Source organism: Coenobita brevimanus, chromosome 4, assembly GCF_032717465.1.
Source record: "Coenobita brevimanus isolate Jiangsu-jjx chromosome 4, ASM3271746v2, whole genome shotgun sequence".
Taxonomy (NCBI): Eukaryota; Metazoa; Arthropoda; class Malacostraca; order Decapoda; family Coenobitidae; genus Coenobita; species Coenobita brevimanus.
In genome coordinates, this window is record NC_136957.1 from 25,598,751 (window position 1) to 25,622,064 (window position 23,314).

Sequence of the window (23,314 nt, forward strand, 5' to 3'; positions counted from 1 at the left end):
TTACGTCGAAGTAGTACTTGCTCCGATATAGTATTTTGGCATCGTCTACGACGGTCCGCTGCCACTTGTACTTATTATTTTTTTGTAGAATGGCAACAGTTGTATGCACTAAAGGATCAGTTGATGCATGATTTAATTCTAAGGATTTGGGGGATGTTTGAGCTACAACATTTCTAAAAATAGGAGAGTTATAAGGCTTACGATGTACTTTGGACTGCCCCTTACATGGCGCAACTCTAAGAGGAGAATTGACAACGCAGCATAGGGTTTGCGCTCGTTTTCTAGGGCTCCAGAATATCACTTAAGTGAAAAGTTGCTCTTAAGCCCAAAGATGGTGGATTTGCGAGGATTTTTGAGCTTTCAGAATCCGCCCTGGTCATTAACCCTTCGTTAGTCCTGTGGGGTATTCAAACGTGGTTAGTCCGGTGGGCTGTTACAACACCCCAGTACAAAAATACATGTAAAATATATTCATACTGCCACTTCAGCATATCTCTGCAATTACCAATGAAAAGATTGAATGCCTTGTAGGTGGTGTTTAGTAATTTATAATAATACTATCTATCTATCTATCTATTGCCAGACGCCTCAATCCCGTATGGGGTGGCCACAAACAAATCGCCTCCATGTCGCCCTGTCCCCCGCCATTTCACTACCCTGCTCCCAACTCACACCCCTCTCTCTCACATACCTCTCCACCCCATCCCTCCATCTCATCCTCGGCCTCCCCCTCCCTCTTCCTCCCTCCACCTCACTCACATACACTCTCTTCGTCAGTCTTTCACCCTCCATCCTCTCCACATGGCCAAACCACCTCAGTGTGTTCCTCATAACGCTTCCTATCACATCCACATCCACACCACAACGCTCCTTTATATCCTCATTCGTCAGCCTGTCTCTCCACGTGACTCCACAGGCTCCTCTTAAATAACTCATTTCCACTGCTCTCACTCTTGACTTGTGTCCTTCCAACAATGTCCAAGCTTCACTTCCGTACGTTAGAGATGGTATCACAATACTGTCATGTAGTAACTTTTTCACTTCCATGCTCACTTCCCTGTTTCTTATCACTGCTTTCAAAGAACCAGCAACCTTTCTTCCCTGCTGTACCCTTTCAAGCACTTCACCCTCCAAACCTCCATCCTTACTCATCACACTACCCAAGTACTTAAACGTACTCACATTTTCCAATTCCTCACCATCCAACCTCGCTGTACATTCACTAACTTCACCTCTCTCAAAGACCGTCACTTTACTCTTCCCTACATTCACCTTTAGATTCCGTTTCTTACACACTCTCTCAAACTCATCCACCAAGCCTTGCAGCTCCCCTTCGTCTTCACTCAACAACACAGTATCATCTGCAAACAACAGTACAGGGAGTTTCCAAACACTATCCTCTCTCACCAGGGCCACTCCAACATCCACTACCCTACCTTGTACCTCTTTTATTACCCCATCCATGTACAGATTGAACAACCATGGAGACATGACACATCCCTGTTTCAACCCAACTTTCAAAGAGAAAAATTCACTTAGTTCACCATCCACACGCACTGCAGCCTTCGCACCATCGTACATACTCTTCACAGCATTCAACAACTTCCCATCTACTCCATATATTCTTAACACTTTCCACAATCCTTCTCTATCCACCCTGTCATATGCTTTCTCCAAATCCATGAAAGCCGCATACAACTTCTTTCCTTTCTCTAGAAACTTTTCCACTAAAGATCTAAGAATGAATATCTGATCTACACAACCTCTTCCCTTCCTAAAGCCTCCCTGTTCTTCTCCAACTAATTTCTCTCTTCTTTCTCTAACTCTGTCTATAAGTATCCTACCATACACTTTTCCTATTATACTAAGAAGACAAATGCCCCTATGATTACCACACACTTCTTTTTCCCCTTTTCCTTTGTACAAGGGGATAATTATACCTGACTTCCAATCCTCCGGGACTCTACCTTCCTCCCAGGCCAATCTGCACATCTTCCACATTCATTCTACTACTATCTCTCCCCCATGCTTCAGCATTTCACCACACACTCCATCAATTCCTGGGGCTTTCCCCGATTTAACTTTCTTCATTGCTTCCACAACTTCTATCCTACTGATTTCTTCCTGTCTTCTCACCTCCCTCCTCTCAGCCATTCCCCAGCCATTTATACTCGCATTACTTCCATCCTCTACGTTCAACAATTCCTTAAAGTGTTCTCTCCATCTGCTCACTTTTTCTCCCTTCTCCACTAGTAATCTACCATTTTTATCTTTCACTCCTCTGCTAACTTCACTTCCACCCTGTCTTACTCTTTTCACTTCTCTCCAGAACATTTTCTTACGATCTCTCCACTTTACACTCAAATTCCTTCCAAATTCCTCAGCACTCTCTTCTTACTCTCTCTTACTAATCTTTTCACCTCTCTCTTTCATTCCACATATAACTCTCTCTTCCACCTCTCAACTTCTTCCACGCCCCTATTTCTCATCCGTTCATTGTATGCTTTCTTCTTTTGTGCCACAGCCTGTTTCATCTCTTCAGTCCACCACGCTGTTCCTTGCACCCCCCTCCGTCTTCTCTTCCTTCCACACACCACATCACATGCTGCACATATTTCTTCTGTAAATATCTTACACACACCTTCCACGTCTCCCATCTGCTCCAATTCATATTTGCCCAATCGTTCCTCCACTTCTCTCTTATACTCTGCCTTTTTCTCATCCTCTTGTAACCTTTCCACTCTCCTTGCAACTACTCCTTCCTCTCGTCTTTCCCTTCTTCTATTCCTCCATCTTACTTGCATTCTAATTCTGGCCACCACCAAGTAGTGGTCAGAAAGTCCACTCCCCCAACCTCTATATACTCTTGCATCCTTTACACATCTTCGCATCCTTTCATCCACACACACATAATCAATCATTGCCTTCCTTTCATTCAGTTCACCACCCACCCTTCTCATCACTCGCCATGTATACCTGTGGATCATTTTATGCCTGAAGAGGGTATTGGCTATCACCAACCCCCTCCCAGCACAAATGTCCACTAACGCACTCCCATTCTCATCTATCTCAGCAGGCACACCCCACTCACCAACTATTCCATCCACCTTCACATTCCCAACTTTACCTTTCATATTACGAATCAAAAACAATACAATAAATTATAATAACAGTAAAAGAAATAACAGATGCACTCATATCTCATTTGTCAGGTAAACACGTACAGGAAAAAACATTTTTTGATTTTTAAATCATTATAATGATAAACAATATGAAAAAATAAGATTAAAAACCAATCTATATCACAATATGATCTAAATGGTTAGTTTGATGGGGTGACTTGACACCCCAGGGGGGGGGGAAGTGCCCCTCTCTCTCACTACAGCAGAGGCAGGACTAAACCAATCCACATGCTCCCTCCCTTCACTGAATCAGAAGAGTACTGGAACGGAGAGAAATATTCGAATTACCGGCTAGGAAATATGAGCTTTTAAAAAAAAATCTGGGGTGCCCAAACACCCCAGTTGACTAATGAAGGGTTAACATACCAATTTCGTCACCAGTTATTCCCCTCTTATATTCATTAGTTTATCTCGTACAAAAAAAAAAGATCTCTTCATTCATCAAGTTGTTGAGCGTAACTGACTTTCTGTCTCAAGTTATTTATTTATTTATTTTTTTTTTCAATTAATGTCGCTGTTAAAAGTACGTTCAGTGAAGTGTGATCACAAACACTCATTTAGAAACCTTTTCGCTCCTGCTGGTGGACTTTGAGTTATTATTTACGAGTATTAAGCTAATATCAAAAGTTCTCATTTAACTAAGAGAAATACTAGCAGCCGAAGGTTTGAAATGGCATCTCGAATAGCCCGTAGTTTGTTATTGTACGTTAACACAGGGGAAATAAGGTTCAACGAGAGAATTGTTTTACCTAATACAGCAGTTGGTGATTTTACGAATATATGAACAAAGCGGAACTGAAGTTTTTAGAATAAGGACGGTCACCACTGGGAGTTTGGTAAGAAATGCTCATAAAAAGCAAGGTAATTAGAGTGCAGATGTGAAATGTGTTCCTTGCATGGATTGTAAAAAGGTATCTATTGATGAGACATTTCGGGGTATAAGCAAAAAGTTTACTGAACATATGTATACGAAAAGATTCAACCTAAACACAGCTACTGAGAAACGTTGATGGGAAATTAATCATAGAACTAACTGGGAGGAGTCTAGATTCATAATTTATTTAAACAATGTAAGTAGGCGTAGGTGCTTAGAGATAGCGTTTATGGTATCGGACGACAGTCATAACCGTGACAATGGCTTAATTTTGGATAGACCATTAGCACACCTAAGTAGTGGAGTACCTGCTTAGCGTATTGTCAGATGTATATGATGTTGTGAATCCTTAGGTTTGGAATATTTAATCAATTAATTGTAGTCAGTGTTTACTATTCCCGAGGACTTTGTCACAGGCTAAACGCTGAATAAATTCTGAGTCTTGTCACTGCCTCTACGATATTCCCACACATTGTTTTTTTCCATACCAATTATGTAATTCTAAACACATTCCTTTCTTCTTCACATATTGATTACTTCCTTACACAATACATTCTTCCCCAAACATTACTGTAACTGCCTTACACATTCCTGTCTTCCCCAAACATTACTTTCCTCTCCATAATTCATTTTATTCCTTACACACATGCGCTCTTCCCGACATATTACTTTCTTTCTCAAACATGATTTTCTCTCCTACAAATATCTTCTTACCCCAGGCATTACTTTCTTCCCCATATATACATTTATTTCTTCCCCAAACATAGCTTTCTTCCCTAAACATTACTTTCTTCCTCACACATTGTTCTTTCCCCTATGGCTGCATTACTTTCTTCCTCACACATTGTTCTTTCCCCTATGCATTACTTTCTTCCTCACTTATTCTTTCGTCCCCGTAATCACTTTCTTGCCTACACACCACTTTCTTACCTATGTAATGTTTCCCTCACCATAGTACTTTCTCTCTTTTTTTATTTTAACGCCAGAAAGAAGAAACCAAAGGCCAGGAGCCCGCAAACCGTTCCTTCCAAGGAAAAAACAAAATCAGTACAAGAGAGAGCCAAATTTAAGATCCGATCATTTCGAGATGCCGGACACACGCATTTGAAAGACTGGAGATAATAGGAAGTAGGAAATACAGACAGAGGGAGACAGTTCCAGAGCTGACCTGTTGCATAAATGAAGGACTGGGAGTAACCGTTAACTCCTGCATTAGAGAGTTGGACAGAAAAGGGATGAGAGTTTGTTGCTAGCACCCGCCGTAGAGGTGGAGGGATGCAAGCAGACAGTTCAGAGGAGCAGTGACCATTGAAGCAGCGATAGAAAAGAGATAAAAATGTAACAGTGCGGCGAAGAGACAGAGGTTGAAGGGAGCCAGTAAGAGGGGGAGAGTTAATGAAGCAAAAAGCCTTTGACTCCACCCTATTGAGAAGAGCTGTATGTGGGGAGCCTCCCCAAACATGAGAGTTGTACTCTACACAGGGGCGAATAAAGCCCGTGTGTAAAGTCAACAACTGTGTAGGGGTAAAGAAGGTATGGAGTCGGCTTAGCACACCTAGTCTCTTGGAAGTAGATTTTATAAGAAATGCAATATGATCTTTCTAAGATAAGTTCCGAGTGAATGAAACCCCAAGCATGTTCAAAGATGATGCAGGCTTGAGCTGGATATTATTACACATTAGTGGGTACTCCTGTGGAAGGTTGTGCAGGGTTGATAGGTGTAAAGACTGAGTTTTTGATGCATTAAAAATAACAAGATTATTTGTACCCCAGTCAGAGATAAAAGCCAAGTCAGACATAAGGTGTGCCATAGCCTCATCCCTTGTTTGCTGAAGTAACTGCTGAGATGGATGTTGCGAGAACCGAATGGAAAGGTGAAGGGTGGAATCATAAGAGTACGAGTGGATAGGGTTAGATGTATAGCTTAGAAGGTCTTTGATGAATAAAAGGAAGAAAGCTGGTGATAGGACAGAGCCCTGAGGAGAATTACTGTTGATAGATCTAGGAGAAGAACGATGGCCGTCTACAACAGTGGCTATAGAACGACCAGAAAGGAAGCTAGAGATGAAGGCACAGATAGAAGGATAGAAACCGTAAGAGGGCAGTTTGGAAATTAAAGATTTATGCCAGACTCGATCGAAAGCCTTTGAGATGTCAAGTGCAATGGCAAAATTTTCGCCAAAGTCTCGAAAGGAGGATAACCAGGAGTCTGAAAGGTAGCTGAGAAGATTGCCAGTGGAGCGTCCCTGAAAGAACTCATACTGACGGTCAGAAAGAAAGTAGTGATAGGAAAGATGCTTTAAAATTTTCTATTAAGAATTGACCCGAAAACTTTTGAAACACAGGATGTTAATGCAATTGGACGATAGTTAGAGGGTTGGGAATGGTCACCCTTCTTTGGGAGTGGGTGAAAAGAGAGCAAATTTCCAGCAAGAAGTTGAAAGACAAAGGCGAAAGAGTTTACCTAGGCAGGGTGTAAGCACAGAAGCACAGTTCTTGAGGACAACAGGAGGGACTCCATCAGGTCCATATGTCTTGTTAGTATTAAGGCCAGTGATGGCAGGGAATACATCAACTGAAGAAAGTTTAATGTCGGCCATGAGGAAGTCAGAAGGGGGAAGTGATGGAGGAACAGCAACGGAATTGTCTAAGATGGAATTGGAGGAGAAAGTCTGAATGAAGAGATCTACTTTATCAGTAGAAGAAATAGTTACAGAGCCATCAGAGTAGAAAAGAGGAGGGAACGATGATGAGGTAAAGTTGTTAGGAAGGTTTTTGGCAAGGTGCCAGAAGGAGCGGATATTTTTTCCTCATACCGGTAGTTCTTCCCTCGCCATTTCTGATCCACAGTTAATGTCCTTGCTTTACAAAAATTTGCATTATTTTCATTACTTTCTTCCTGTATTATTTTTTTCTACAACTCATTCCTTCCCTACAGACTACTTTCTCTCCCACTTATTACGTTCTTCACAATTATTTTTTCTTTCTCTAGTTAATATCTTTCCGACATCTTATTTTCTAAACCTGCCAGTTAATCCTATAATTACTTCCCCACAGAGTACTCTCTTCTTTTCAACATAGCTTTTCAGCCACTGACCCCTTTCGTCCCTAATAATTCATTCCCAAAATAATTTATTCTCTCGACCTAAAAATAGAAAATAACCCTTGGTGTGCGGTAAAAAATGTACCATTTATTTCCGTGCTCATTAACGTATTCGTGAACACATTTACACAGGGAGTTAATTAGTTTGTTCTGTTCATCTCTCTCTCTCTCTCTCTCTCTCTCTCAAAAAAAAAAAAAAAAAAAAAAAATCATTAAAATCATTCACTGAGTAACTGAGCAACACCACATTCAGAATAAGTAAGGCTGAAACACCTTCTGCGCTGGATAAAAAACTAATGAGAGAGAGAGAGAGAGAGAGAGAGAGAGAGAGAGAGAGTACAAGGATGGGTAGAGGGAAGAGGAAGATGGGGCAGTGGGACGAAGACGGATGTGAGGGCGAGGTAATGGAATAGCTGGAGGGGAGGAAGAGTGAGAGTGAGAGGCGGAAGTGGGGGTAGAAGGTGGAATTGATTAGGGAGAGGGGGAAGGGAAAGAAGGGGGAAAGAGAGCAGTGAGTACAAGGCAGCGAAGGAGGGGAGGAAGAGGAAGAAAAGAAGAAAGGAGAGGGGAAGGGAATAAAGAGAGGTAAAAGGACATAAAAGAAAGGCAATGGAGAGGAGGGAAAAAGGAAAGGGGCAGGAAATAGATGGCTAGAGGAACAGGGGGGAAGTTGGGTAAGTGAATGACACTGAAGAGAGGGAGGGGGAGGAGCGAGAAAGCCGAGAGGGAGAATGAAGGAGAGATACGGTGGGAATAAGAGGAAGGGGAGGAGAGAGAAAACTGTAGGGGGAAGATGGAGTGCAGAAAGTGAGATTACGAGGAAAACAGGAAGGGCAAAGGAGATGTAGGAAATGACGCAAGAGGTTGACGGTTACAGAAAACGGGGAAGAAAAGAAGAGGAAATGGAGATGGGAAGGGAGACTCTGAGGTATGAGGAGGGAGTGAAAGGAGGAGGGAGGGAAATAGATAATTACTAGAAAGACGGACGCAAAGTTGATGTAGAAACGGGATGCAAAACTGACACTGCAAATGGAGAAAGAAATAAGGAAAGAAGGAAAGAGTGGCAAAACAGGGAGAAGAATGACGATGGGAATGAAAAGGGGGCAAAAATGGAGAGGAGATGGAATGAGTGAGCCTGGAAATTGAAAAAGGGATCAGTTCATTAACATATCACTTTCATCACCAATAACTGCTTTTTTTTATTCATTAATTTCTCTCATACGAAAATATTCCTTCCTATTCTCCATATTCTTGGGCATAAATGACTTTTTGTTTCAAACTGTTTACTTCTTCAATTAGTGTGGTTGTTAAAAGTATTCATTTACGGATCCTTCAGTTGCTGTTGGTGGATTTGAGCTATCATTTATTCAGACTAACACCAGTAGTTTTTATTCAACTGAGAGAAATACAAACAGCCAAAATATTAACCCTTCGTGGGCAAATGGGGTCCCTGCGGACCCCAGCATGTTTTTAAAATGTTGCCATTAAGCCATTTTTTTTATTTTCACAGCCTGGCCTCTCATGACTTTTATTGTAGATGGTTATTTTATATCCTCATGAATTTGAGCAAAAAATCTCGCACGAATAAGGAGTGACATTGCAATAAATGTCAATGGGATCCGCCAGGACCCCACCTGGCCTTTCGTGTGACTAACTTTTTTTTTTTATATTTTTTCAGATATTTCAGATTATAAACATTAGGACAATGTCATTACCAGTAGCAAAGTTTTATGCCTCAATGATGGTGGCAGAAGGTGACCAAGAAGAAGAAAATTATTCAAATGGTGATTTATCTGCATCCGACGCTGATGATTATGAAGTGCTTGAACGATCAAACAGTGAAATTAGTGTGAGTAGTAATGAGTCTCCTGTGAGTGCTGATGATAATTCTGAAAATGCAAGTGGTGGTAGTAATACAGAAGATGCTCATCAAGAGGATAAAACAAGAAATTGCTGTACCAAATTTGAACATTATTGGGATAGTTTTATTTCATGATCATGCTAATTTACTTTACACATGAACTTGTTATTATTTTGAGAACCTGCTCCAAGAATACTGACAATCAGATATTCAAATAAGTGTAGAATCGTAGAATCAGTACTTCCATACTCAAACTTTAATAATATTGTGATAAAATGAAAATTTTTTTTGTTAAAATAATAATTAAAAAAAAAAACACACAGGGACACTTGGTGGATTGGTTCCACGTGCCGTGTCCTGGGCAACATATGTACAAAATTTAGTAAATGTAACTTTATGAATATGGCAGAAATATACCATTAAGGTTTGGGGTCCACCATGTAACTTAGTAACCTCTGGCCCACGAAGGGTTAAAGTGCCATCTAGAGGAACACGTTTTTGCAACTGGAGCACTAATACAGAGGAAAAATGAATAAATGAGAGGATTGTTTTATACAATGCAGCAGTTTCTGATAATATTTGTGAATATATGTAAAACGAAGGAACTGAAGTTGTTAGAACAGCGACAATCACTACTGTGAGTTTGGTAAGAAAGGCTTGTAAGCAGCAAGGTAATCAGGGTGCAGAAGTGTACAGTGTTCCCTGTACGGATTGTAGGAAAGTATATATTGGTGAGACATTTATGGGTATAAACAAAGGGATCATTGAACATTAGTGTAAAATAAAAAGATTTACCTTAACAGCTATTGAAAAACATAAATGGGAAACTAATCATAGAACTAACTGAAAGAGTTAAAATTTATAAATTATAAAAACAATATCAGTAGGCGTAGGTGTTTAGGGGCTGCGTTTATGGTATCGACCAAGAGTGTTAACAAAGACAACTGATTTTTTTCAGTCAGCCAAACCATTAGCTCATGTAACTAGCGGAGCACCTGTTTGCGGGTAACTTTCTATTAGATGTAAACGATGTTGTCAGTCTTCAGTCCTGGACTATTTAATCTGTTTATTGTATTCACTGTTTATTATTATTTCTGAGGAACCCGCCACAGGTGAAAGGTTCAATAAATCCTAGGCCCCGTCTCTGACTCTACACTTTTTCTCACACATAGTTTTCTTCGATACACATTGCTTTCTTTCTAACACATTTCTTTCTTCTTCGGACATTACTTTCTTCCCTTCACATTGCTGTCGTCCTTACATATTACTTTGTTCCCCACACACTTCTGTCTTCCTCACACATTACGTTTGTCCCCGCACTTTAGTGTCTTATTAACACATTACTTTCTTTCCCCAAAGTTACTTTCTTTCACCACACTACTATCTTCCCCACTCACTGTTTGCTTCCCTATGCATTACTTTCATCTCCACACATTATTTTTTTTCCTTCAAACATTACTTTCTTCCTCATACTTTAATTTCTTCCCCACGCATTCATTTCCTCTCCACCCATTACCATCTTCCTCACACCTTACATTCTTCTCTACACATTAATTTCTTTTCCACACATCGCTTTTCTCCTCATATATTACATTCTTCCCTACACATTACTTTCTTCTCTACAAGCTGCTTTCTTTTCTATGCATTACCTTCTTTCCCACACATTACTTTCTTCCTCACGTATTACATTTTCCCTTTTAAAACTTTCTTCCCTACGTACCATTTTCCTCCCCATGTAATGTTTTCTTGTTTTTACTTCTCAATTAATACTATTTACCCAAATAATTTGTTGCTCATATATTTATTTTTCCCTCACCATTTCTTATCCACAGACAATGTCCTTAACATCACTACATAATTTCAGATGTTTTCGTCGTCTTTTTTTTTTTTTTTTCCTCGAACTTATTATTTTCATCTCTACAGTCAACTTTTCCCCACTTGCTCCATTCTTTCTCTACTAATTCCCTTTCACCAGATCATACTTTTCTCATATATTATTGTCTAAATCTACCAATTACACAGCCAATTGCTTCCCTAAAGAATGATCTCTTCGCTCCAGCATTCTTCCCAACTGACCACTTCTCTCCCACTAATTTTTTTCCCCAAAATAATGTATTCCACCCACTTAAAACTAGAAAAAATTACTGGAGTGCGAGGAAAAAAAAATAGCGTTTATTTCTGGAATTCATTATCGTATTCATGAACACAATTACGCTGGGAGTTAATTAGTTTGTTCTGTTCCTCTCTCTCTCTCTCTCTCTCTCTCTCTCTCTCTCTCTCTCTCTCAAACAAATATTTTTTTTTTTCTGCACATTATGAAATGCAGTTATGCTTATTTTCAATTTGGAGGTAATGAGTAAAATATCCTGTTGAGAGAGAGAGAGAGAGAGAGAGAGAGAGAGAGAGAGAGAGAGAGAGAGAGAATCACCCCCTCCCTCACAGCAATAACAACTACTGTAGGTATTCAGGTACTGCTCATCAACTCCTACGATGCTGCCTTAGTACCTGCAGCCACATCTTTTTTTACAAGAGGCTCAGAGTCCAGTTTATATATATATATATATATATATATATATATATATATATATATATATATATATATATATATATATATATATATATATATATATATATATATATAGATAGATAGATAGATAGATAGATAGATATAGATAGATAGATAGATAGATATTCTTGCATTATACTTTGCTGTCAGTCATCCGTTTTCTTTTTGCCATGCTCCACCTTCTTACGTATTTCTCACTTTTTTTTTTCTTCCTTCCTTCCTCTTTCTCCTCCCCTTCCTTCTCCTCCCCCACCTCCTCCAGGTCATCATCTTCCTCCTCCTCCTGATCATCATCATCATCTTCATCATCAAAATTCACCTCTTCCACATCCTTTTCCCCATTCCCAGTCTGTTCATTCTCTTTAATGTTTCCATACTTCCCTTCCACCCCTTTTAATTGCATCCTCGTCTTCATGTTATTTTTCCTTCTCCACTGCTTCTTCCTCTCCTTCTCCTCCACCTACTCCTCCTCCTCCTCTTCCTAATTATCATCATCATTATCATCATCATCTTCTTTAGAATTATATCATAAATCACCTTTCCATTCGGCTCCCGCAACGTCCATCCCAACAGTTACTTCAACAAACAAGGGATGAGGCTATGGCACTCCTAATATCTGACCTGGCTCGTATCTCTGACTAGGGTAAAAATAATCTTGTTGTTTTCAATGCATCTAAGACTCAGTTTTTACACCTATCAACCCAACAGAATCTTCCACAGGAGTACCCACTAAAATTTAATAATATCCAGCTCAATCCAGCATCATCCTTGAACATGCTTAGGGTTTCATTCACTCGGGATTTATCTTGGAAAGATCATATTACATCTCTGGTAAAATCTGCTTCCAAGAGATTAGATGTGCTAAGCCGACTCCTTACCTTCTTTATCCCTGCACAGTTGTTGACTTTATACAAGGGATTTATTCGCCCCTGTATGGCATACAACTTTCATTTGTGGGGAGACCTCCCACATACAGCTCTTCTTAATAGGGTGGAGTCAAATGCATTTCGTCTCATTAACTCTGCTCCTCTTACTGGCTCCCTTCAACCTCTGTCTCTTTGCCGCACTGTTGCCTCTTTATCTCTTTTCTATAGCCACTTCCATGGTCATTGCTCCTCTGAACTGTCTGCTTGCATCCCTCCACCTCTACGGTGGGCACGTAGCATCCATCTAGCAGCAAACTCTCATCCCTTTTCTGTCCAGCTCTCTAATGCAAGAGTTAACCGTTACTCCCAATCCTTCATTTATGCTACAGGTCAACTCTGGAACTGTATCCATCTGTCTGTATTTCCTACCTCCTATGATCTCCAGTCATTCAAACGCAGTGTGTCCAGGCATCTCGAAATGAACAAATCTTGAATTTGGCTCTCTTTTGTATTGTTTTTTTTTTTTTCTTAGAAGGAACTGTTTTTCGGGCTCGTAACCTTCGGTTCCTTCTTCCTCGCATAAAAAAAAAAATCCATTTATCTGAATACCTGAGGTTTCTTTCTTTCTTCTTCATCTTCATCATCTTCTACTTTTTCTTCTTCTTTTTCTCCTCCTCCTCCTCCTCCTCCTCCTACTCCTCCTCTTGTTCTTCTTGTTCTTGTTCTTGTTCTCTTTCTTCGCCTCATTTTCTTTTTTCCTTGTTCTCCTTCTCCTGTCCAATCTCTCGTCCTGTAGCTCTTGTCCTCATTCTTCTTTGCTTCTTCCTCCATCACCTCTTCCTGTTCCTTCTGCCTGTCTTCTCTTCCTCCACCATCTGCTCCTACTCCTCTGCTTCTTTCATTGTTTGATTAACCTGACAATTTTAAATCCTGGTTTTCCTGCTCTTCCTTCTCCTAATTTTCCCCACCCTTTCCTTCTTTTCCTCCTCCTCCTCCCCCTCTCCCTCCTCCTTATCATCATCTTTATTATTAAGAACTCCACATTCGTTTTTATATTGCAGATAATATTTTTCCTTTTATTTTTTTTAGGGGGAGGATCTTGGTTGCAGGCTTCTCTTGGCACAACAACTTTTTTCCTAGCACTGGCGCTGCATTAGCGTCCTCTATGACTTTTTTTTTTTTTTTTTTTTTTCAATATTTGCTCTCCTGCACATCAAAAACTAGGGAATCGATTGTTTTTCAAATGTTCCATAATGTAGTCGTCAACATATACTATTGCACTTGGGTACTGGTATTGAGATCCAACAAATACTTTTTGAGATAATGAGAAATTTCAAAATGGCCGCCTCATGCCTGAAAGTGCTAAATCGGAAAGTATTTGGCCGATTGTGATCAACCTCGATGGAAATGTAGTGTGTCATGAGTGAGCATGATTTGCATTGTAGGAATGACCTTGACCTTAATATCAAGGTCGCGAGTCTTAAATCAGTGAAAATTTTTGAGTCATTCCAAAAGTCCCTTAATATTTAGTCTACAGTAACAAAAGTATTTCATGTTGAGTACGGAGATCTTTAAATATTGCTTCAGCAATAGTAGAGTTCTAGTTATTATTATTGTTATTATTATTATTATTATTATTATTATTATTATTATTATAATTATTATAATTGATATTGTCATAGCTGCTATTATTTTTATTGTTATTAATATTGCTGTATTATTATTATTATTATTTTATTATTATTATTATTATTATTATTATTATTATTATTATTATTATTACACTATTATTGTTATTATTTTTATCATCATTATTATTACTATGACAGTTATTATTTATCATTTCATTATTATTATTATTGGTAGTAGTAGTAGTAGTAGTAGTAGTACTAGTAGTAGTATCATTGTCGTATTCTGTCATTTTGTCTTCAAAACTTTATTAGTATATTTTCCTTTTCCTTCGGCGCGTTCACTTTATCATCTTCATCAAGTTCATCTACTTTTTTCATTTTTGTAACTGTATGGGGTACATTTCCCCCCCTCCATATCATGATCATCATCATGATCGTCATCGTCCATATTTCTCATTTTAATGACATTAACTGTGTACATTTCTTTTTGAGCTCATAATAATTGTCATCATCATCATCACCAGTATATGTCATCATAATCCTGCGTTTTAATATTCATCACATTAATATAATATTCCTTCTCCTCCAGCTCCTTGTCCTTCTCTTCCTCCTCGTCTTTCTTTTTTCATATCATCATCCTGATATTTTTCCAGCTAAGGATGGGGTCAGGTGCAGTAGCGTCATCTTAACCACATTACTATCCTGGTATATCTTCATTATTCCTCTTCCCCACTGTTATATCTTCAATTCTCCCTCCTGCTCCTTGTCTTACTCCTTAATAAAGCACCTTAACATTGCCTCTCCTCCTCCTCGTCCAGCTAAGAGTGGGGGGAGAGATAAGTTACCAAATTCCTATTATAAGTTGAGGCCACAGGAGAGAGGCACTGATTGGGCATAGGCTGGGCGACGAAGGGGAAGGAGAGGAAGAAACTGGAGGGAAGCATGAGGGAGATATGGAGGAAAAGAGGGAGGAGAGATGGAGAATAAAAAGAGTGGAGAAGGTGGAAGGGGAGACAGGTAACAAGGAGGGAACAGAGGCAGAGAGGAAAATGGTGGAGAGGGAGGAGAAGACAGAATGAGAAGAGTAGGGAGGATAAGGGGTAAAGAGGCTTGAAGGGGAGGATGCGGAAAAGAGGGAGGCATTGAATGAAAAAACGGCTGGTGGGGAAGTGTGAGGCAGAAAAAAATTTGGAAAAGAGAGAGAGAGAGAGAGAGAGAGAGAGATTCATAATCAGAGAGAAAGAAAAACGGGTGATGATAGGCACTGCTTGGGAACAGGCTTGGAAACAGTGTGGGGAGGAAGAAGAATCTGGGGAAAACAGACAGGAAGATGTAGGGAGAAAATGAGTGAGGAGAGGGAGACAGGGAGAGAGAAGGGAGGGAAGGAGGGAGAAGGCCTAATTATAAGGGGAAGGGGAGGGAGGGATGAAAGATAGATACTGATTAGACATAGGCTGAGAGCGAGGGGGGAGAGGAGGAAGGAAATGGAAGGGAGGAAGAAAGGCTGGGAGGGAAAATTCTTAAACGGTAACAAAGAGTGGAGAGGAGAAGCAGATAAAAGAAGGGAGTGAAAGGAAATAAAGATGGAGAATGTAAAGGGAAGGGAAGAACGAGAAACACTGATTGGTCCGAAACTTAGTAAGAATAGCGGAGAGGAAAACAAGCTACAGAAAGAAAAGGATGGATGAAAGTAGATGAAGGAGATAGAGAGGGATTTGACACATTCAGAGAGGGATAGGAAGTGAAAAGGAGAAAACAGAAGACAGGGATGGTGAAAACGAGTGGAATGCCGAGGGAAGCGATGAGGGAAAAACAGACATGTTAGAGCCTAGCAAGTGGAATAGGAATAAGAAATTGGTGGAGACTGGATAAAAAAAAATTACAATTGAAAGTAAATGGCAGCAGAGCGAAGGTTCTTTCCAGGTTGCATTTTACAGGTTAGGTTATAACAAACGAAGGTATCCTGTACGTCAAAGACAAGCCTAGGAAGTGGAATAGGAATAAGAAACTTGGTAAGGACTGGATTAAAAAAAAAAAAAAAAATTGAAAGTAAACAGAAACAGAGCTAAGGTTCTTTCCAGGTTGCATTTTACAGGTTAAGTTAAAGACAAGCAAAGAAATGTAGGTAAAGTCCTGGCGCCTAACAAATTCTCCAGTCGAAGCAGGACCACAGTGCAACGTAGAAACTTTATCATTGAAATTTCATAGGAAAGGAGAAAAGAAAATATTGTACCAAATGTATCTTAATCTGAAAAACATGTAACACTGAGACATCAGTACCTACAGTACAGTATATATCGGCGTTGTTCTGAGGCAATGTCCTCCAGGAGCTGAAGTGTAAACATGTTTTTTCTCATATGTACTACTCACGAATGAACGTAATTAGCTGGGGATTAGAAGAGAAATACATATCCAGGCAATTTTTAAAGATTAGTACTGCATCACTGTTTACTACACTGGGAAGACAATGTGCATCATATCTTTACATCTAAACAGGAAAAGAAATGCGAAATGCTTAGCTGCAAATGACTGGAATAACTTGCCAACAATATTACGACTTTCCTCTAGTGTAATTCGACCGATCTACTGCATTTTTAGATAACCATAATGTTGTCCTTCACCTAAGTCTGCCCTTCAGTGTTTGTAAGCGTTCCATGTATGATTTGTTTCTCAATCCTTGAGGGAGAAACAGTAGTGAAGGGAAGGGAGGATAGGCAGACAGAGGTGAAAGATATACTCGAGTGGTGAGGGGTGAGAAGATGAAGAGATAAGCAAGGTACTGAAGAGGGAAGACGAGTAAGATAGGATGAATAATTGAGGCGAGAGCAGGAGTGGTGGAGAGAGGGGCAGAACGAGATAAAGGTGAAAAAGAAATTCTCAGCCGAATATTTGATGAATGATGAACATATGGGATTCCAGTATGTCAAAAGATGTGTAGATCAATTGTCTGTAATATGCAGATGGTGGGAAAAAAATGAAACGGACAGTAGGACCTGCATGGCATTTTGGATCCTGAGAAAGCATGTGACAAGGTGAACAGGAAGGGATTATGTAAAGTGTTACGCATGTACTCGTATGGCGTCAAAGGGATATTGTTGAATACTGTAGGGAGTATTTATAATGGCAGTGAAACATGCTTAAGTGGAGATACACATTTTCAGTGAATGGTCAGTGTCAGTGTTGCAGTGAGACATGGTTGTGGGATGTCACCACTGGTGTTCAGTATAAAAGAAGAGGAGTTTATGAGAAAGGTCACGATAATGGATACATAAAAATTGGTGATAAGTGTATGCAGATGGCGATGTGATGTTTGTAGTGAGGAAAATCTCCGAAGGCTTTTTTTTTTTTTTTTTTTTTCTAATCACTGTGTGCTAAAAGGTCTGAAATGTAATGCTATTTACAGCAACGTAGCGGTTTGAGAAAGACAGCTGTTCATTGTGACGTGTTTGTGAATGGAGAAATTTGAAAATGGTAGAAGAGTTAAGTAACCTGGTTCAGCAACAGAAACGGAGGAGTAAAAATGTTTATTTCACGGAGAACTGAATAACGCAATCTGATATGGCAGATTCTCTGAAGGCCTTGGTGCGAAATAAAGGACGGCGTGACAGTTTCCTGAAGGTGTTCGTGCCCGCCTCAAAATTCTGGTGTGAAAACTGGTATTGAGTATTAAGGGGAAAAAAATCGAGTACGAGCAGTATGCTTGATTGTTATAGAGGCCTCATAGCACCTCTTCCTTACCAGTTTATTTCTGCATACGGTTCGCTAACATTGACGTCCGTGATACTTATGAAAAATATGTCGATATTAACACTATATAATTAACACAGAAGAGGAAATTGACGCGTAGTATGAAAAATAGTACATTGCCAAGGAAAAGGTGTTGGAAAGCCTTCTAAGCCGACAAAAATACAGTTTTAAGGATTGAGCTAAAAATATATGAAAACCAACTTGATAGACATTGTAGTAAGGAAATTTTACAAGCATAACATGCTTCTACGTCACTGATTACGTAACATTCAGTTTATTTTCTTCAGTCAAAAGAAATAATTTTCGTTTTTCCTTGCTACCGTCAGGCGAGTATCTTTCCACAAGAGACTTTTGAACCACAGGGGATGGATGTCGTCTTCATTAACCCCCTGCACTATGAAAAAAATCTCCCCTGACCTTAACAAAACTGACTGAAGGAGGTCAGAATGAAATCACGACGACGTCATCGAGATGTAGCGGGAAAATTTAATATTATTTTATTATTATAATGAAAATATAGGTCGAATTGAAAGTAAGGTATTTTGATTACTGTTCTGTTTGCTTCGCTTATTCTTTTTATTTTCCTTAAATTGCCAGTTATTCATCTGTGCCTTCTCTAATTTCCCAATTTTTTTCCTTGCTGCAAATTCTTTTTTCTTTATTATCATCATTTTTCTCCTATTACTCCCTCTCCCTTGCTCATGATTACCTTTTACACTTCTTGCTCTCCATCCCTTCACCTCCATCTTTTTATCCTTCTCTACAGTCCCCTACCTCCTCACCCTTTTCTCGTTCCTTCTCTCCCCCCAACTTCTCTCTCTGTCCACTGTTTTCCGTTTTTTATCTTTTTCTCTGTCCCCCTTTCCCCTCTCTACCTCCTTTTCTCCTTCCCTTCTTTATTTGTCATCCTCTCGTCTTATTCTTTGTCTCCCCTTTTCCCCCATTCCACTTTCCTCATCTACGCTTACTTCTCCCACCTTTTCTCTCCCATTTCTTCCCCCCTTTCCCTACTCGCCTCTCTTCTTCCTTTCTTCACTTCTACACCCCTTTCCTCTCTATTCCACATCCTCCCTCCATGGTGTCCCACTCCCATCAAGTCTCCCACTCTTCCTCCCATCTCTTTTCCTTTACCTTCCGCTCTTCCTCCCGTCGGTTCCCCGTTCCCTGCCTAGTTTGCTATCCCACAAGTCCCTTAAACTTCTACCTCAACTGTTGCTGCCTCATTTGTACTAGAATAACCATCATCATCATCATCATCATTTTCATTATCATCCTAACAATGACATCATCATCATCATCATCATCATCATCATCATCACCATGACCAAAGTTGCTGGCCATGTCAGCAAGGACACCGTGCTGGAGGGCTCACACTGAACCTACCGACATCCCTTAGAGTTGCCCATTGAAATGGTCAGAGCCCTTTAGTCAACCCTCATCGGCAGAACTACTGTCCGTCATGTTATCACCCTGGGTCGAGTGGGTAGCCAACTCGATATACCGACTAGTGCGACAGTCAAAAGATAATACTGTGTAAGAGAATTGACATTTGTCATGAAACACGTCTTGATGCAGTTTACTGTGTCATGAAAAGCAATATCCTCAAACTGCCAGCTACTGCTGAAGGGGTTGTAAATGACTTCTGATGACTTCAGTGTGTAAAAGTTAGAACGGCGTTGAACCTTACCCTATCAGGGACTGAGGTGTTGTGAGAATCTTTTCTCTGGAAAGAGTTGCAAAGTAACTGCTTCATGCTGGATACATTACTGAACTGAAGATATGTTGCAAAACTCTGCAGGTAGGCTACTACAGAGCAAGTCGCTGCTGCATCCATCATTCTGTGCCAGTAGGCCTCGTATGCCTTGCTGCCAAAGCCTAATATTATAGCGATTTCATGGACTGGTCTGAGGCATCCTCCAAGGGAAAGCCCTGGCGATATTGTTTCCAGCTCACCTTTTACCGTCTAGTACTTCAGTTGCGAAACTTTGGTTTTCTTGAACACACTATCAGCCCTATAAAAACATGCAGTATGCACCCAAATTCAGACAACTAGTGCCTCCCTTCAAACTCCTAAGCACCACCTGTTGTTCCTTTTCACATACTATGGTTCACAGGGCTACTACTAAGCACCACCTGTATCCTCTCTTCTTTGCCGAACGGACACTGCAAGGCACCAACTGTGTTATCCTATCTCAAGCAACTACTTCCCTCCCCAACTCACGTACCCTCTCTATACTACTGCAGCTGACACTTTCCACCTGGGTCATCACACACCATCATTCACAAACCTACTTCAAGTGCCATCTGTGCTTTCCATGCAATCCCACCAACACCATCTTTTACATCACCGGCTTTTCAATGCACATCATCTTTTGCCTACCTATTCTCTTCTATCACATCAACAGACTCTGCCATTGCCACTACTGCCACAACCTCCTTAGTCCTCATTTTTAATCAGTAATTGGGCTACTGAGTACTGAATAGCTGTTATAGAGGCATAATTCTGTGTGATGGATAGCCCCTGTGATGTCAAGAGGGGTATCTATTTTTATCTGTTTGGGTAGCTGGTCATGTGCATCACCGACATCATTGGACTCAAGGAATAGGCTAAAGTGATAAAAACAACAGTATCTCAGATTAAGTGACTATACTCTTTTTACTCTAACTTCGCCCAGATATTCTTCTTTTCCAGCTTATATCACATAGTTCAGTGGGAGAAGAAAACAGTGTGAAAGATCTACATCCTTATCATTACACTTCTTCGTTTCTAGCGCTACATTTTAGTGTTAACATATTCCTCTAACTCAGCATTAAAGAAGATGTGGTAATTTTAGACCTATTTAAAGTAATAACAATACATCCTCCTCACATCCAGTAAGACACATGGATCGTGTCCCTACCGTCTGATGCTCATATGAACTCTGTTTTGATGCACTCATAGTCACTCCAAGCTGCAAGTAGAGTGCTGTTAGTAGATACGCTATATCTGAAAGCGAAATAGCCTTCCGAACCGAGCATCCAACTAATGTATTTACATTGTTTGGTCGCTCAAGGAAAGTGAGTATGACCTTGTTATAACTAGCATTTCCTTCCCAAGTAAAGTTAACTCCTGACCCTCGTATCCACGTAACTAGATCCATTTCCTACTCCTCAGAGTCCTGCACCAGCAGACACTAGTGATGATGGCCATGCACAAACTCATAGTTGTAAAGACTGGTTCTTGGCACATTCAAAGCTGCTCGTTTTAATCCCTCATTTCCCTTCTTCCACAATTTTTTGACTCAGTTTCGAAACCCACACAGCGGTGATGACATATCCTTACTAAAATGCCCACTGCAGAAGGCAACTGCCGTTGGGGCTATGCCGTGAATATTATACCACTGCCTGGATCTCAAAAGCCATCTGGCCTCTCTGCGTTTCACACCTGCAGACCTGCAGTATTTTTAAACAAACTCCATAATTAGACCCTGGGGACACTCAATTTGCTTATCAGCTATCTATTATACATGTCACTCTTAACAGCTGTCCTGCTTGATTCCTTTTTGTCCCCTGAGCTTTCCACTCTAGCTGCCATACTTTTTTTTTTTTTTTTTTTTTTTTTTTACAGAAGTTGATCAGAGGAAGGAAAAACACATTAAATAACTAAACTCGGTACACCGGATCGCAGATGTCCTCCATTCATTAAAAAAAAAAAAAAAAAAAGGAACATTTAATCTTGAACTGCTGTAGGTTAAGTTTGAAGAGAAACATGTCTTAAGATACGTGTTCTAAAGAGAAGCAATTCGGGGAATTAATGAATTCTGATAGGAAGAAGTTCTGCATTATGACAGTCCAGTCATGAGCGCTGCCTGCTCCCCATGTATCATGGGCGAAGGCATCGAGCGGTGGCACAATGGATGCAACTTCATCTGAGAATTTGATATGAAAGTATCTGCAAAATAATGCCAGGGAGGCAATATTCCATCTTACCTGTAGGGAGATAATTCACTAGTACTTCAAATGCTATTAATTATTTTCCTGGATTTGTTTTGTGTTTTATTCAGTTGTTTCAGTACAATCTCTCCATATCCTCTCCACGTGGGTGAACAATATTCGAACAGAGATGGCACGTGACTCTTGTATATTACACCTCACTGCTCGTTAGTGAAAAAGTAATAGATTCTGTAAAATAATCCAAGTTTCTCTGAGGCGGTTTTAGCAAGTGATCCAATGCAAGAGGACCAACTGAGAGAACCGTTAAGAGAAATACCGAGAATATCAATACTCTTAGAAACAAGTATATTGATTGTATTGAAGGCACAGTAATATAGGTATCGGGAAATATCCGTCTATAAGAAATAGAATGTCATTGGTTTTCCTAGCATTAAATGAAGCAATGTTATTTTGTCTCCGATCAGTGAACTGTGCTGACTTGGGAGTTAGAGATATCAAATTCTGTGAATAGGTGGTTGATTGTAAAGGAACTGTAAAGCGATGAGTCATCTGCTTATGAGTGAATGGAATTATGGGTGACAGACAAGAGACTAAATATCACCAATGACATGCTCGTGCCCGAGACATACCCTCACTGCCCAACCTTGTCCTCAATTCATCCATGACGTAATAATCAACACGAGTGACAGTGATATAACTTTCCAGGTGACAACAAATTCCTCCTAGTAAATACACCAAGCCTTTTCCTTTGTTATTTCTGAATCCTCTGGAAAGCTCACCAATGGTTACCGTCTCCAGAGCATCGGAGTCCAAACCAACAACATCACAAATCACTTAAGCTTCTGTTGAATGGACATCTGTCCATCACCCCACCTAACAACAGTCACTAATCCTCTCCACACACTGTCGTCCCTTCACTCGGCCACCAGGGAGATAGGACCTCCATGTTCCTCCCCTAAAAGCCAGCCAAACACTGAGGAGAAAGCACGAGGAAAGGTGCTACTGGCTTTCGGAATCAAATGGTCAGCCCGTCTGTTGACACTGCCCCTCCTATCACACTTACAGGGAAACAGCAAACAGTGGAAACAGCAGAAACACTGGAGCCACACCCCGAGCCGTGTTCAGCCACATCCCTCTGTATCTCGACCATCCTTTGTAAGTGCTACTTTACAGTACCTTATCTCTCCCCTCTCTTCTTCCGTTTTACATTTGCATCCTTTCTCCTACCTCCCCTCTCTGCATTAACCATGTCTCACAGATCGTCTAATTCTGCCCCCCCCCCCTCCCTTCCTCGTTTTGCTCTCCCCTAAAACCCTCCAACATTCCCTCCCCCCCACTCTCTCTCTCTCTCTCTCTCTCTCTCTCTCTCTCCAGTACCTCCGCGCCATTCCTTCCTCAGACTCATAATATCTGCTGCACTTCCTACACTCTTTATTCCTCCCTGACCTCCACCTCCTTCTTCACGCCTCAACTCTCTCCTCTCCCTCTATCCTCCTCCTTCTCCTCACCCACACACAGCTCCCTGGAAACTCAATTTGTCGCAAAGAGGAG